At 41.6% G+C, this 14,135-nt stretch overlaps 1 protein-coding gene and 1 long non-coding RNA gene across 3 annotated transcripts in view; both read left to right on the forward strand.

Annotated features, from left to right (window-relative positions):
* Positions 1–14,135, forward strand: part of LOC138974012 (uncharacterized) — a 502,416-nt gene that overhangs the window by 228,129 nt on the left and 260,152 nt on the right. The window lies entirely within an intron of this gene.
* On the forward strand, positions 7,204–9,780 carry LOC138973999 (uncharacterized). Its single transcript, XR_011458261.1, has 3 exons — positions 7,204–7,643; positions 8,018–8,166; positions 9,242–9,780. It is a non-coding gene; the product is annotated as an uncharacterized lncRNA (long non-coding RNA).

Consider the following 14,135-nt stretch of genomic DNA (forward strand, 5'->3'; position numbering starts at 1 on the left):
CGAACTTGTTGCCGGCTGTATTGAGCTTGTGTGTTCGTGTAGGCTTACTCAAAAAGTCAAAATCACAGTCGTCTCCGAAACAAGCAATAATCAGAGTTGGGGGGAAAACATTTCGTTTGTTCAGTTTTGTTTTGTTCTTGATAGTTTGTTTATCTCTCACACACACACACACACACACACACACACACACACACACACACACACACATACATACATACATACACAAACACACGCGCGCACGCACACACATTGCACGTACGCGCACATACACCTACTGAGATATGCCTAACATACACGCACGCTTGCAAACACACACATAATACGCAAACGCAGTTTAATTTCCTCAATACAAGGCGAAAGGCACACACACACCACACACAAATAAACACACACACGCAGTCCCACACACACACACACAACCCTCACACACACAAATAAACCCACACACGCAGTCAACCCCCCCCACACACAACCCTCACACACACAAATAAACACACACAAATAAACACACACACGCAGTCCAGCCCCCCCCCCCCCCCCACACATACACACAACCCTCTCTGACACACACACCCGCCCAACCCCAGCGTCCAACTCAACTTTCACCAACAACCATACCCTACTCTCACTATCGCTCTCTCTCTCTCTCTCTCTCTCACACACACACACACACACACACACACACACACACACATACATACATACATACACAAACACACGCGCGCACGCACACACATTGCACGTACGCGCACATACACACACCTACTGAGATATGCCTAACATACACGGACGCTTGCAAACACACACATAATACGCAAACGCAGTTTAATTTCCTCAATACAAGGCGAAAGGCACACACACACCACACACAAATAACCACACACACGCAGTCACACACACACACTGACACACATCACACACACACACACAACCCTCACACACACAAATAAACCCACACACGCGGTCAACCCCCCCCCCACACACACACACAACCCTCACACACACAAATAAACACACACACGCAGTCCACCCCCCCCCCAACACACACACAACCCTCTCTGACACACACACCCGCCCAACCCCAGCGTCCAACTCAACTTTCACCAACAACCATACCCTACTCTCACTATCGCTCTCTCTCTCTCACACACACACACAAGCTCACGCAAGCACAGCCACACACACACACAGCACGCGCATACACACACACTGACACACATCACACACAGCACGCGCATATACACACACACTGACACACATCACACACACACACCCACACACACCTTTCGCAGTTCGCTCACAGTTCTTCTCTTTTCCATCGTCGCATGTTCGAAGCTTGCTTCGCTTTTCAGGGGAGATAACCCGTTTATCACATTCGCTGCTGACTTGTGGGTCAAGTCTATTCACTCGTGTGCTCCGCACACTCGTGAATTACCAAGCGGCTGCAAATACCCACTCGTGGTTTATTTTCCAGTAATCAACTCGTGGTCATTGTTTAAGCTCTATATAACACACTTGGTATTTGTTTGTTTAACTGTATATTCATCTGTGGCACAGCAAATTTAACATTTACTTTTGGCGCGAATTCTTCAATACATAAATGGACAAGAATGTATTAAGTGTTGTGTCTGCGGTGTCAAAATTTGCGAAAATATGAGATTGTGTTTGTGTTTGGTAATCGAGTATTTGTGTCCGTGTGTGTTTGGTAATCGATTATTTGGGTCCGTGTGTTTGTGTTTGGTAATGGAGTATTTGTGTCCGTGCGTGTGTGTTTGGTAATCAAGTATTTGTGTCCCTCTGTTTGTGTTTGGTAATCGAGTATTTTTGTCCGTGCGTGTGTGTTTGGTAATCGAGTATTTGTGTCCGTGCGTGTGTGTTTGGTATTTGAGTATTTGTGTCCGTGCGTGTGTTTGGTATTCGAGTATTTGTGTTCGTGCGTGTGTGCAGTCCATACACAAGGTGTGATTGTCCTTACAAAAATAAGGAAAAATTGCGTTGCGGAGTAAGGCTGTTTAAATAATAAATGCATGAAATTGACTAAGGGTAGACGTGTTTCCGGAAAACTTCTGTCAGGATTTGTAAGCGGTGTGACACAGCAAGCGCCTTTGACATGGGGTCAAGCTTTTCAAAGCGAGGCGAAGCATTAGCACGTGGTTGACCGGCTTTTACCTGCCATCGCGACCAACAACTTTAACTCTGATGAGTATGTTATGCAGTGTGCGCTTAATCATTTTAATGTGATACCCTTTGCTTTGGACACTGTATTGATCGGAGTTCACGATCCGTTGCAGCAATGATGGCTGGCCCGTACTGATCGCTGAATATGCATATTGACCGTGTTAACGTTGCCTTGCTTATACCCCCATTCCACACATCCGTGCGCAAACGACCGTTTTTGGCATCTTTGAGCAGCGTCTGACCATAGTGGCAGCCGTCTTCAGGACAGCTGGGAACGGATGTGTTGAATGCGGGTATGACAACCCAGTGTGTGAGAGCACTAGCGTTGCGTTACCATTGCGTTCAGTTCCATGAACAATCCATGAGTTCCGTTGCCTACGTAATAAGGTTCCATAACCGTTCATTTGGAACGGGCAGGGAATGGCTACAATTTTGAGCATGCAGCCCGAATTCACCCGCCCCAACTGTTCCTACAGTTCAAAGTGTCACCACGTGTAAAGAGCTCGGTCAATTTTTTTAAATTAATTCAATCATTTACTTTCTTTTTAATTATTTTTTTCTAAAACGTATTTATTTACTTTTATTTTTTATATTTTCTAATAATTTATTCATTTCCAAAAAAAATCTCCCTCCCTCTGTCTGTCTGTCTGTCTCCGTGTCCAATGGTCGCTATCAGCGTGGGTTCGATCCCCACGTTCGGCGAGAGATTTATTTCTCGGAGTCAACTTTGTGCAGACTCTCTTCAGTGTCCGAACACCCCCGTGTGCACACATGCGCACGAAAAAGATCCCACGTTCACAGCGAAAGTCTCAGGGCTTGGAAAACACGAAGACACGCATGCATCATCTCTCGTCTCTGATTATCATGATCGTATTTCGATACTTTGACGAGACAAACCCAATGCTGGTGTGTCGAGGAAGACAGCCACAGCGGGCTTGTTCGAATCACAGCATTACACCATATCTTCAGCGTATTAGCAATACCTGTCCCAATATAGACCAGTTGGTCTAAGAGGACGTTAAACCCTAACAGTCAGTCTCCGTGTCCCACCCCCATATTACCAAGGGCGGCTTCTTGACCCCGTTAAGGTCAACACTTGTTTCTTTCTTTTTTTGGATACATTTCTTTGATGACGTACCGTAAAGTACCTTGTAAGCGCCCAGTATCGAGTAAGCGCACACCCCCCCCCCCCCCCCACTTTTAGTCCAAAACCGTGCATAGGGTATAGTACATTGTAAGCGCCCACCCCCCACTTTACACCATTGAAATCAGGGAATTACAAATTCCGCACTTGATCTGCTAGTTTTGTGAATGATTTCCCTTTCTTGCAAACCCTATCAAACGTCTGCACGTCAATGATTACAAGATGCCGCGGATGTCAGCTCTTGACTATTTGGATAATAACGCCAATAGAAATGTGTCGCAAACAGCAAGTGAGTTTGGGGTAGATAGAAAAAGGATCCGAGAATGGCGAGAAAATCGCGATACCCTGTTACGTCACCAAGCCGGAAAGGAAAAGAAGAATCTCTCTCTCTCTCTCTCTCTCTCTCTCTCTCTCTCTCTCTCTCTCTCTCTCTCTCTCTCTCTCTCTCTCTCTCTCTCTCTCTCTCTCTCTCTCTCTCTCTCTCTCTCTCTCTCTGATCTATCTCTCTCTGGTTTCTCTCCCCCCTCTCTCTCTCTCTCTCTCTCTCTCTCTCTTTCTGATCTCTCTCTCTTTGGTTTCTCTCTATCTCTCTCTCTCTCTCTCTTTCTGATCTCTCTCTCTTTGGTTTCTCTCTATCTCTCTCTCTCTCTTATCTCTCTCTGTCTGATTTCTCTCTCTCTCTATCTCTCTGATTTATCTCTCTCTCTCTCTCTCTGATCTCTCTCTCTGATCTCTCTCTCTGATCTCTCTCTCTGATTTCTCTCTCTCTCTCTCTCTCTCTCTCTCTCTCTCTCTCTCTCTCTCTCTCTCTCTCTCTCTCTCTCTCTCTCTCTCTCTCTCTCTCTCTGCCGAAAACAGTCTTTGGCCAAGTAAAATAGACTGCTGCCCATAATCCAGAAGACGTACCCCTTGTTCAAGGGAAACAGAGACACAGTGCGGCCGACAGCGGCACCTCTGCAGACAAGAAAAGGATGCGACGACATTTGTCTCCCCAAGCTCTTCTAATGGCAATACGAACAAGAAAAACAATGGAAGATGAAACAAGTCGCGTTAGGCGAAAATACAACAATTAGTCAAGTAGCTGTCGAACTCACTAGACTACACGGCGTAGAACTCTATCGTTCAAGCTGGTTATACCGAGAAGGGTACCATGTGGACTTTGCAGAACCTGGTACCTAACTACTAAAAGAATATAATTCATCAATGTTCACGCACTAATAGCTGCGCATACGCTAGTACTGATTTTATTAATTAATAAATTTAGCAAAGAGAGAATGAAACTGAACGCAATGCAACGCAGCAAGACCGTATACTCGTAGCATCGTCAGTCCACTGCTCACGGCAAAGGCAGTGAAATTGACAAGAAGAGCGGGGTAGTAGTTGCGCTGAGAATGATAGCACGCTTTTCTGTACCTCTCTTCGTTTTAACTTTCTGAGCGTGTTTTTAATCCAAACATATCATATTTATATGTTTTTGGAATCAGGAACCGACAAGGAATAAGGTGACAGTGTTTTTAAATTGATTTCGACAAATTAATTTTGATAATAATTTTTATATATTTAATTTTCAGAGCTTGTTTTTAATCCAAATATAAAATATTTATATGTTTTTGGAATCAGCAAATGATGGAGAATAAGATGAACGTAAATTTGGATCGTTTTATAATTTTTTTTGTTTTTTTACAATTTTCAGATTTTTAATGACCAAAGTCATTAATTAATTTTTAAGCCACCAAGCTGAAATGCAATACCGCAGTCCGGGCTTTGTCGAAGATTACTTGACCAAAATTTCAACCAATTTGGTTAAAAAATGAGGGCGTGACAGTGCCGCCTCAACTTTCACGAAAAGCCGGATATGACGTCATCAAAGACATTTATCCAAAAAATGAAAAAAACGTTCGGGGAGTTCATACCTAGGAACTCTCATGTCAAATTTCATAAAGATCGGTCCAGTAGTTTAGTCTGAATTGCTCTACACACACAGACACACACATACACCACGACCCTCGTGTCGATTCCCCCCTCTACGTTAAAACATTTAGTCAAAACTTGACTAAATGTAAAAAAAAAAAAATAAATAAAGACATCCACACCTGCAAACTTGGATGTGGACAAACCGCTCCGTAACCTTCCAGACACAGATTAACAATGTTTTTGTTGGATGATTATTTTAACATTAAGCAGGTTAGTCTTCGTTAAAAGGTGTTACATGAGTCGTCCACAAGCTGGGATAAATACAAGCCCTGCGGCTCCCGTTAAACAGCTGCTTCAGAGGTTCTACTAATACTGTAACGACAAACACAGATATCACAAATATAGTTTGGATAAAACAAGGATTGGTAGCTTTTCGTTTAACAAGGCCTTGAATGACTTTGTTCACCTTATCAACTGTCAGTGAAATCGTATTTAATTCGCAATCAAAAACATCATATACTAGCTGCAGATTGTTCGAAGCCAAGTAAAGGACGAACTGCTTCGCCGTAGCTGCAGGTTTTTATTCTGAAGACTTCAAGACGCTTCGCGAAGTCGATTCTGGTCTCAAGGACGGGCTTTAAATTTGTACTGATTGCATTATTGAGTATGTGCGTTTTATACTGAGATTCATGAATCCAAGCCTGCAGTTGGTGGTTTAAATGCGGTATGGTTGTATTGTTTGCTCCAGAAATGTATAGTTTGTACATTAGAATGTTCTAAACTTTTGAGCCGCAAAAAGAATATCCCCAATGTGTACATTCTTTACCCATGAGCTATCGAGGATTCAGGCCCATTGTTGGGAAAGTGATTTTGGTTGTTGGGTATGTTACTGAAAAATAACTAGCCCTACAAGTTTACACAGAGAAAGAAGCAGAGGGGGGAAAAAAGAGCGCTCCGTGACCTTCCCGACACATATTAATGGATGATAATTTCAACATTTAGCTGGTTAGTCTGTGTTAACAGGTGTTAGATGAGACGTCCACAAGCTGGGATAAATACAAGCCCTGAGGCTCCCGTTAAACAGCTGCTTCAGAGGTTCTACTAATACTATAACGACAAACACAGCTATCAAAAATATCTTGTGGATAAAACAAGGATTGGTAGCTTTTCGTTTAACAAGGCCTTGAATGACTTTGTTCACCTTAAGTAAAATCTCATTTAATTCGCAAACGATATCAGCATTCGGCTTAAAGGCCCATGCTTAATATATTTTTTTCTCGACATATTTGTAATCATTTGCCAACATTCAGCATAATAGAAATAACTCATAATAGCAATATTTGTAAATGTGAATTAGCAGAGACGGTATATATACTGTTCAAAAAAAGAAACGCATAGCTTGTAATATTTGGTTAATTTAGTTATATGGCTACAAGGATATCCACCAAACTGCAGAAAATGTTTATCTGGTCGTCGACCTTTCGTCCATTGCCACAAGTGAGCTCTGCACGTGACGTATGCGTTATCAGTGGCTACAATGTCAAAATTGCTCATTTGGCATGACCACTCGTCATGCTTCAGTGTAATCTCGTGAAACTCGGGGAATATTGAGCTCTCACCATGTCTTCCAAAACCCATAAAAGCGGATTGTTCGCCACAAAGAAATCAGACGACAATTCAGCGACGAAAGATGGCCCGATTGAGCAGAGAAGACCGCCAAATTGCATTGGGTCGTTTACAAGCAGGCCAAAGTCAAAGTGCAATCGCCAGGCACTTCCACGTGTCCCAGAGCACCATCAGTAGACTGTGGGTCAGGTTTCAAGCCACTGGCTGCGTTGCTGACTTGCCACGAGCGGGAAGACCAAGGGCGACAACTGCTGCTCACGACCGCTTCATACGGCTCCGCCACCTCCGGAATCGTTTCCTGTCGGCCTCATCTTCTGTCCAGGCTCTCCCCGGGCCGCGAAATTTTTTTTCACACGTCAGTTGCGGGCTTTCAATCCCGAAGGCTATTTCCGAGTAGCTACGAACGTAAACGGAAGTTCCGATGTGTTCGGATGCTTATCGATTTGAGTTGTCGTTCGTGTCTCGCTGACCCAGTACACGGTAGCGCTGGAATGAGTGCAATCCGAGCTACGAACTTTGCCGATTGCAATCTAGAAATGATCGTCACTGCTGCAGGGTCAATGTGTGAATTAATAGGATAGAGCGAAAAGAATGCACTCAGCACTCGCTCAATCCATGCTGAGGCTCATAAACTCCCAGCCTGCAGAACATCATACAGACAGCAGTCTTTCTTTCCTCGCACCATTGGCGAATGGAACGCCCTCCCACCACAGGCAGTATCCTCAGCCTCGGACATTTTCCTCTCACTGATTGTCAATCATCGGTTTGGATCAACCAGCAGGTAAGTTATTGTTTTTGAAATCCAAGACATGACCATTGCAAACGTGGCCTTTGTAGAACTGAGCAAGATTCATCTGTTGTGTATGTCATGTGTGTTACTGAGTAACTGGGTGTGACTGTGAGTCACCGTGGCAGAGTGTGTGCTTGTTGTGTTCTTATTTTTTTTACTCAAGTTTACAAAATGCTTGATCTTTAATCTATATGCACAGAATCAAATGTTGCTGTATCAGTGTATGAACTATGGTTGTAAAAGAATAAACAAAACAATTACTGAATTAGTGAGTGATTTGGCTCTGATAGTGAAGTTGAAATAGTACTTATTTCATTTTCAAGACATGTTAATAGTTATGTTAATATTGTTATGGTTTTTTTCAGGCCTCCCGAGAAACCAGAGGTGATGTGCATCATTCATACAGCTCCTGTCTTCCAGTTCCAACAGTTTACCTTTAAACATGGATACATGTACTGGAGAGGTATCAGGATGACTTGGCGTGGTGCTTTACATTACAGACTACCCCTGAAGAGTAAGTTACACATTTATAAGGTATTGGTGATGGTAGTCTGTAGCTATAAACATGCATGTAGTGTGTACTGATGTAGATCATTCAGCAGTCTTTTGTTCTTTGTAAATTGTATTACATTTACATTATTACAAGTACTTTGTAGATGAAATTATTCATACATTTGAAGATGCATAGTAATACTGTGCATGGTAATTCACTAATTGGTATGATGTACTTTGTGTACATAATGGTACAAATATCTGTATTTTCTCTCTCCTTCCCATCTTAAAGTTTGTTGCAACCCTATACTCATAAAGTGCATTATGCTGTTTGTATGAACATTGATTTGAACTATTGTGATGCAAGAAAGTAAAACTAAAACATGAAATAGCTAGAATGAAAGATTTACTCATTACTGGAATTATTTTAAATACAGTCAGTCCTTTCCTTGGCTCACAATCACAGATCTGGCCAGTTTTTTTATAGTTTTTTTTTATTTTTTACATGGAATAAGAGTTATATAATATAGTAAAACGTATCAACACCCTGACTGCCCCTGCGCAGTGTTAGAATTTTGTGAATGACTTCACATCACATTTCTCAACAAAACTGTAAGGTGTCAACGTTAAATAGAGAATGTGTGTGGGATGAGGGCTCATGCTGTCAATTAAAAAAATAGTAAATTTCCATCACATTCCAGAAAAACCGCTCACATCAGCAGCATAACAAGATATCATGTCGTTAGAAAGGTTCTTGTGAGGAAGTCTTTTTAATTTTAATGATGACAGATTCTTTTTAATTTTAATGATGAAAGTATATAAATAAATGGTTTTCACAGGAAGGAATGATGGCACCTGTAATATTACAGAACAATGTTTACAGTTTAGTTAATAGTTGTCACTCACTCACTGTCAGTATCACCCACACCATTCTCCATCCCACTGATTGTGTGAAGAACAAGTACATGTATTTCTTCCTACCTACCTACCTTCTGGCACCCCCACCACACACCCTCTTCTCAATACCAAAAACATACCCCCATCAGCGCACAGCAAAGTCTGAATGTGCTCAGTAATACATTTTCTTTATTTTCCAGGAAGTCAGGTGCCGAGATATGACGTGCAGGCAGCTTGCAGAGTGGTGCCTGGCTTTGCTGAGGATGATGATCAGATTCAGTCCATTCTGTGCTGACAGAGCTACCAGAACTGACCCCCACTGCTGGCATGACCTTTACAGCTGCATTCAACACTTTACTTTTACGCTGGTAACTTTACGGTTGCTCTCTCTCGATTGAGCATTTTTATTTTAACTAAGGGGGAAAAGTAAATGCCTCTGCAGAGATTCGAACCTAGGACCTTGAGATTTTCAGGCCCATGTCCTAACCACTAGTTTTTTTTATTGTAAGATGGATATATGTCTAGTGGATGCAGCTACATGTACAAATGTGCCAAATTAGAACTTGCATTCTCAGCCTATAGTTTTCTTGGGCCATTCATGTGAGTACTAAATATTGTGAATGCATTGGTATTCCTAGACTATCACACATACATGTGAGACTGCCTTTTCTTACTTTTGTGAAATGTGTGAACTCACTTTGTTTACCTCTTTGTGTTAATAAATGCAGTTTATCAGTTACCTCTGTTGGTTTCTTCTGCAAGTATGTCAAATGGCCCACACACACCCTCATGCGCACACACATACAGACACGCACAAAATCAGATCTCAAGTGTAAGTATTCTTTTTGCAGTTTTATTTTAATGCCCATAATCAGTCAAACAAATAATTATATCATCACACTTGCACCTAAGCTTAAAGTAGCAGTCCTGCATACATAATGTGTAAATGTTTCAGGTCACCATCTGTCCTGGCTTGAACATGCAATAAGAACACCTCTACACAAACACACGTACACTACAGTCAACTGGCTAGCTGCTTCCCTGCAAGGCATATTTGTCTATGAATTAATCGATTTTCCGCAGACAGCAGCCAGGTAGTGGATCTTTAGTATTCTAACCTTCCAAAGTTCATAATCAATAAAGAAGAATGGTATGTTACTGGAACCCTTTATTTATGACTTAAGGCAATGTGCGGCAGTAAAATTACCAAACTTAAAGGTACTGAACTTGTCAAATCCAGGTGCATGGATCCCCTGGGGCTTTTATTCATACCTCAGGCAGCTATCCGTTAGAAGAACTACCAAGTTTCATTGACTTGCACCCAAAGAGTCAAGAACTGCGATTTTTTTACGAATTAATTTCGGACTCTGTCCTGGCTGGTCTTGACCTATTTTTGGATCACCACACCATGCACAAAAAGACACGTCACTGCAAACTATGTCAGACATCATCATGAGTTTGTGTAAAACAAAATGGATGCCGGAATCACTCATTTGAATCGAACTCAGACCAAACACCACGTAATAACTAGGTTAATTTATGCACTCGCGTGAACAAGAAACTGTCGAGCTTCACAGATGTCGTCGTTGGGTAGTTTTGGGTTTGTTTTACTACCATAGGAGGATTTTTGAACTGTAAATGCACTCAGCTGCAACAAAAACGCAAAACTAAGTCTGTGAGCTGCATTGTGCCTTTAAACTTGAAGAATAGTCAAGGAATAACTTGGTTTTCTGGTTAATTCTTGAAGTGACTTATTAATATGAATGAAAACATTGTGGATGGATATAGACTGCTGTTGCTATGGAATCTAGCATTAACAGCGCCATATGGGATTTCTAAAAAACAGTTTTACAGCAACATCAAACATCAGAAATTCATAATATTTAAGGATACACATGTATTATATCTACAATCATAAAGAACGTGTTTTTTTGTTAAAAACTACAGTTTAATTTAGATTAATTATTGTAATGACTATGCAGTAAGAAATTCGTTCATCCTCATGACAAAATATATCAAAATTCAACTGTAGTCTGTTGTCAAAAATCGTTCTATATGATTGTAGATTGATACATGTGTATCTTTGTGCCAAATATTAGGAATTTCTGATGTATGATGTCGCTGTTAAACAGTTTCCTAGAAATCCAATGTAATGACTGTTTCCAACGGCACTCTACGTCGATCAGTATTCACAATTCTCCGAAAGCGGCGTATGGCTGCCTAAATTCTTTCTTTCTTTATTTGGTGTTTAACGTCGTTTTCAACCACGAAGGTTATATCGCGACGGGGCTGCCTAAATGGCGGGGTAAAAAGGATCATACACGTAAAAATCCACTCGTGCAAAAACACGAGTGTACATGTGAGTTTCAGCCCACGAACGCAGAAGAAGTATTCACAATTGTTTTATTTATTTTTATGCAGAAAACCAGGTTATTCCATGTATTTTCCGAATTCAATTTTACTGCCGCACATTTCCTTAAAGGCACAGTGCAGCTCACAGTCTTCGTTTTGCGTTTTTGTTGCAGCTGAGTGCATTTACAGTTCAAAAATCCTCCTATGGTAGTAAAACAAACCCAAAACTACCCAACGACGACATCTGTGAAGCTCGACAGTTTCTTGTTCACGCGAGTGCATAAATTGACCTAGTTATTATGTGGTGTTTGGTCGGAGTTCGATTCAACTGAGTGATTCCGGCATCCATTTTGTTTTACACAAACTCATGATGACGTCTGACATAGTTTGCTAGTGACGTGTCTTTTTGTGCATGATGTGGTGATCTACCTGATCTAAATTTAGATCCAAAAATAGGTCAAGACCAGCCGGGTCTGAGTACGAAATTAATTCGTAAAAAAAATTGCAGTTCTTGACTCTTTGGGTGCAAGTCAATGAAACTTGGTAGTTCTTCTAACGAATAGCTGCCTGAGGTATGACTAAAAGCCCCAGGGGCTCTGTGCACCTGGATTTGACAAGTTCAGTACCTTTAAGAAAATGTAAGATTTACTGAACTTTGACCCAGCACTTTTTGTAAGTGGACAGGCCTTAGTTTTATTTCGGTGGCATAATTCAATGCGCTTCGTCAAAATGTCTTGAACTAAAAACAAAAGCAGACGCAAGACTTATGGTCAGTTGGAGTTGTCTCCCGTACTCCTAACTTGAATGTGCTGCAGACAGGTGTACCCAAACAGCTCATATCACAAACGGTTTGGAATTCCCAAAAACGCAAGATCCGCACTGCACAACTTCAGTTCAGCGCTCGGTCTCTTTTTGAAAATGTGTATCTTGAGAGAAAAATATAGAATAATATATTGCACCGCCCAAAGGAATGGAGTTCTTATGGGACAATGACAGCGCTCAGTTCATAACGATAGGACAACTTTTTAAATGAGGCAGGGCCGGACTACCAGGGGGGGGGGGTGTTATGGGAGTTGCGCAACCCCCCCCCCCCTAGCCTAAACATGTACCTCACTTATTTAAAACATTTTTTATGATTGTTTATTTTATGCCGTTTCATGCAAGGAGCGACCATTTTCCTATCTCAGAATATGACCTACCCATCAGCTTCAGGGGGCTTCGCCCCCTGACCCCCACAATATAGGGGCTCTGCCCCTTGACCCCGCCAAGGGGAACATCCCCCTGGACCACCACTGGCAACCCCCCCACCCCCACCCCTCCTCTTAGCCTAGTCCGGCCCTGTGAGGCGTAGCGGGCCTTTAAAACATTGACAAAAATGTACAATAGCAACAAGTTGTAATGCTCAATACAACCAATACTGAGAGGACATTTACAATACTGGGAAACAGTTCTTTTTGTCCGGTGATCCTCTGCGGCTGATGCTGTAGTTTCCCCATCGATCATAGCTGGACTTGGATAGCACTGCTTTTCATCCACATTCACTGGCCAGGTCTTCGTCATCTTCAGTCACTACTGACAAATGAATGAGAAAGGAACGGATCTTAAACACAACGACAAGAACAAACCTATGTATGAGTATAAAGGAATAAGTTGTGTACTGTTTGTAACTGACACACATACACACACTAAACCCACATAAATGCCAAGAGCTTAAACATTCTTTTTCCCTGGTAGACAAGTTCAAATAAAATCCCCCGACTCCCCCCCCCCCCCCCCCTACTGCGTCTGATTTTTGTTGGAACCCCAAAGACTCAAGGCTGTTTTCAATGTAACTTGTAAGCTACAGAACATGTAGTGATGTACACACACATGTCTGTCACCATATTTGAATACATTCAGTTCACTAATTCAGTCAAAATTTCACTGAATGTAAAACGACATATTATTCTAGAAAGATATCAATGCCACTGTCCTACATTATCACAGGAATCATGTGTGTCAAGTTCTATTATTATTTTCCTTTTAAAGTTTTACGCTCTCTGTGCTCTACACACATGCATAATATACATGTTATACATACTCAAAAAAGGAAAATAATAATAGAACTTGACACACAGTTTCATTGAGATAATTATATCCTGACAGTGACAGTGTTTACTGCAATGCATTTTTTTTTAATCAAACATACACACTGAAAGTCATGAGCTTCTAGTATATTAGTAATGGTTCCAATACGGGAGGAAGTGATCACCATACTGGTGAAATAAGGCTAAGAGCTTGCGGTTTGGAGTCTAAGTCAGTAGGTGTTCATTATTTTATTATTATCCCTGAACCTGAATTATAAAAAAAAACACCACTCTCTCACAGTCTTGCTCACAGTCACACACGCACACCTCCACATGAGTTATTCTGACCAGAACTTGAGAATGAGAGAGAGGGGAAGGAAAAAACACACTGTATGTCATAACACTGACACTGACAGTTGTACATGTATAATAAAACCTTTTACCTGATTCGTCGCTGGCCATGCAGCAATCGGTTGACTTTTTCAGCTGAGAGGAGACCTGCAATAAAATAATAGATGAAGTACCAATCATGGGAACATCACTTTCAAAATGGTGAGTACTAGCAGAGCAGTAGAACCATTGATTGCCTTTCAAAGAAACGCACTGTAACCAGCCAGCCTGGGTAAGTCAGCAATTTGATTCTTGAACTAGCCTCCAACCTGCTTGCAAAATTTTT

Source organism: Littorina saxatilis, linkage group LG8 (assembly GCF_037325665.1).
Source record: "Littorina saxatilis isolate snail1 linkage group LG8, US_GU_Lsax_2.0, whole genome shotgun sequence".
NCBI lineage: Eukaryota > Metazoa > Mollusca > Gastropoda > Littorinimorpha > Littorinidae > Littorina > Littorina saxatilis.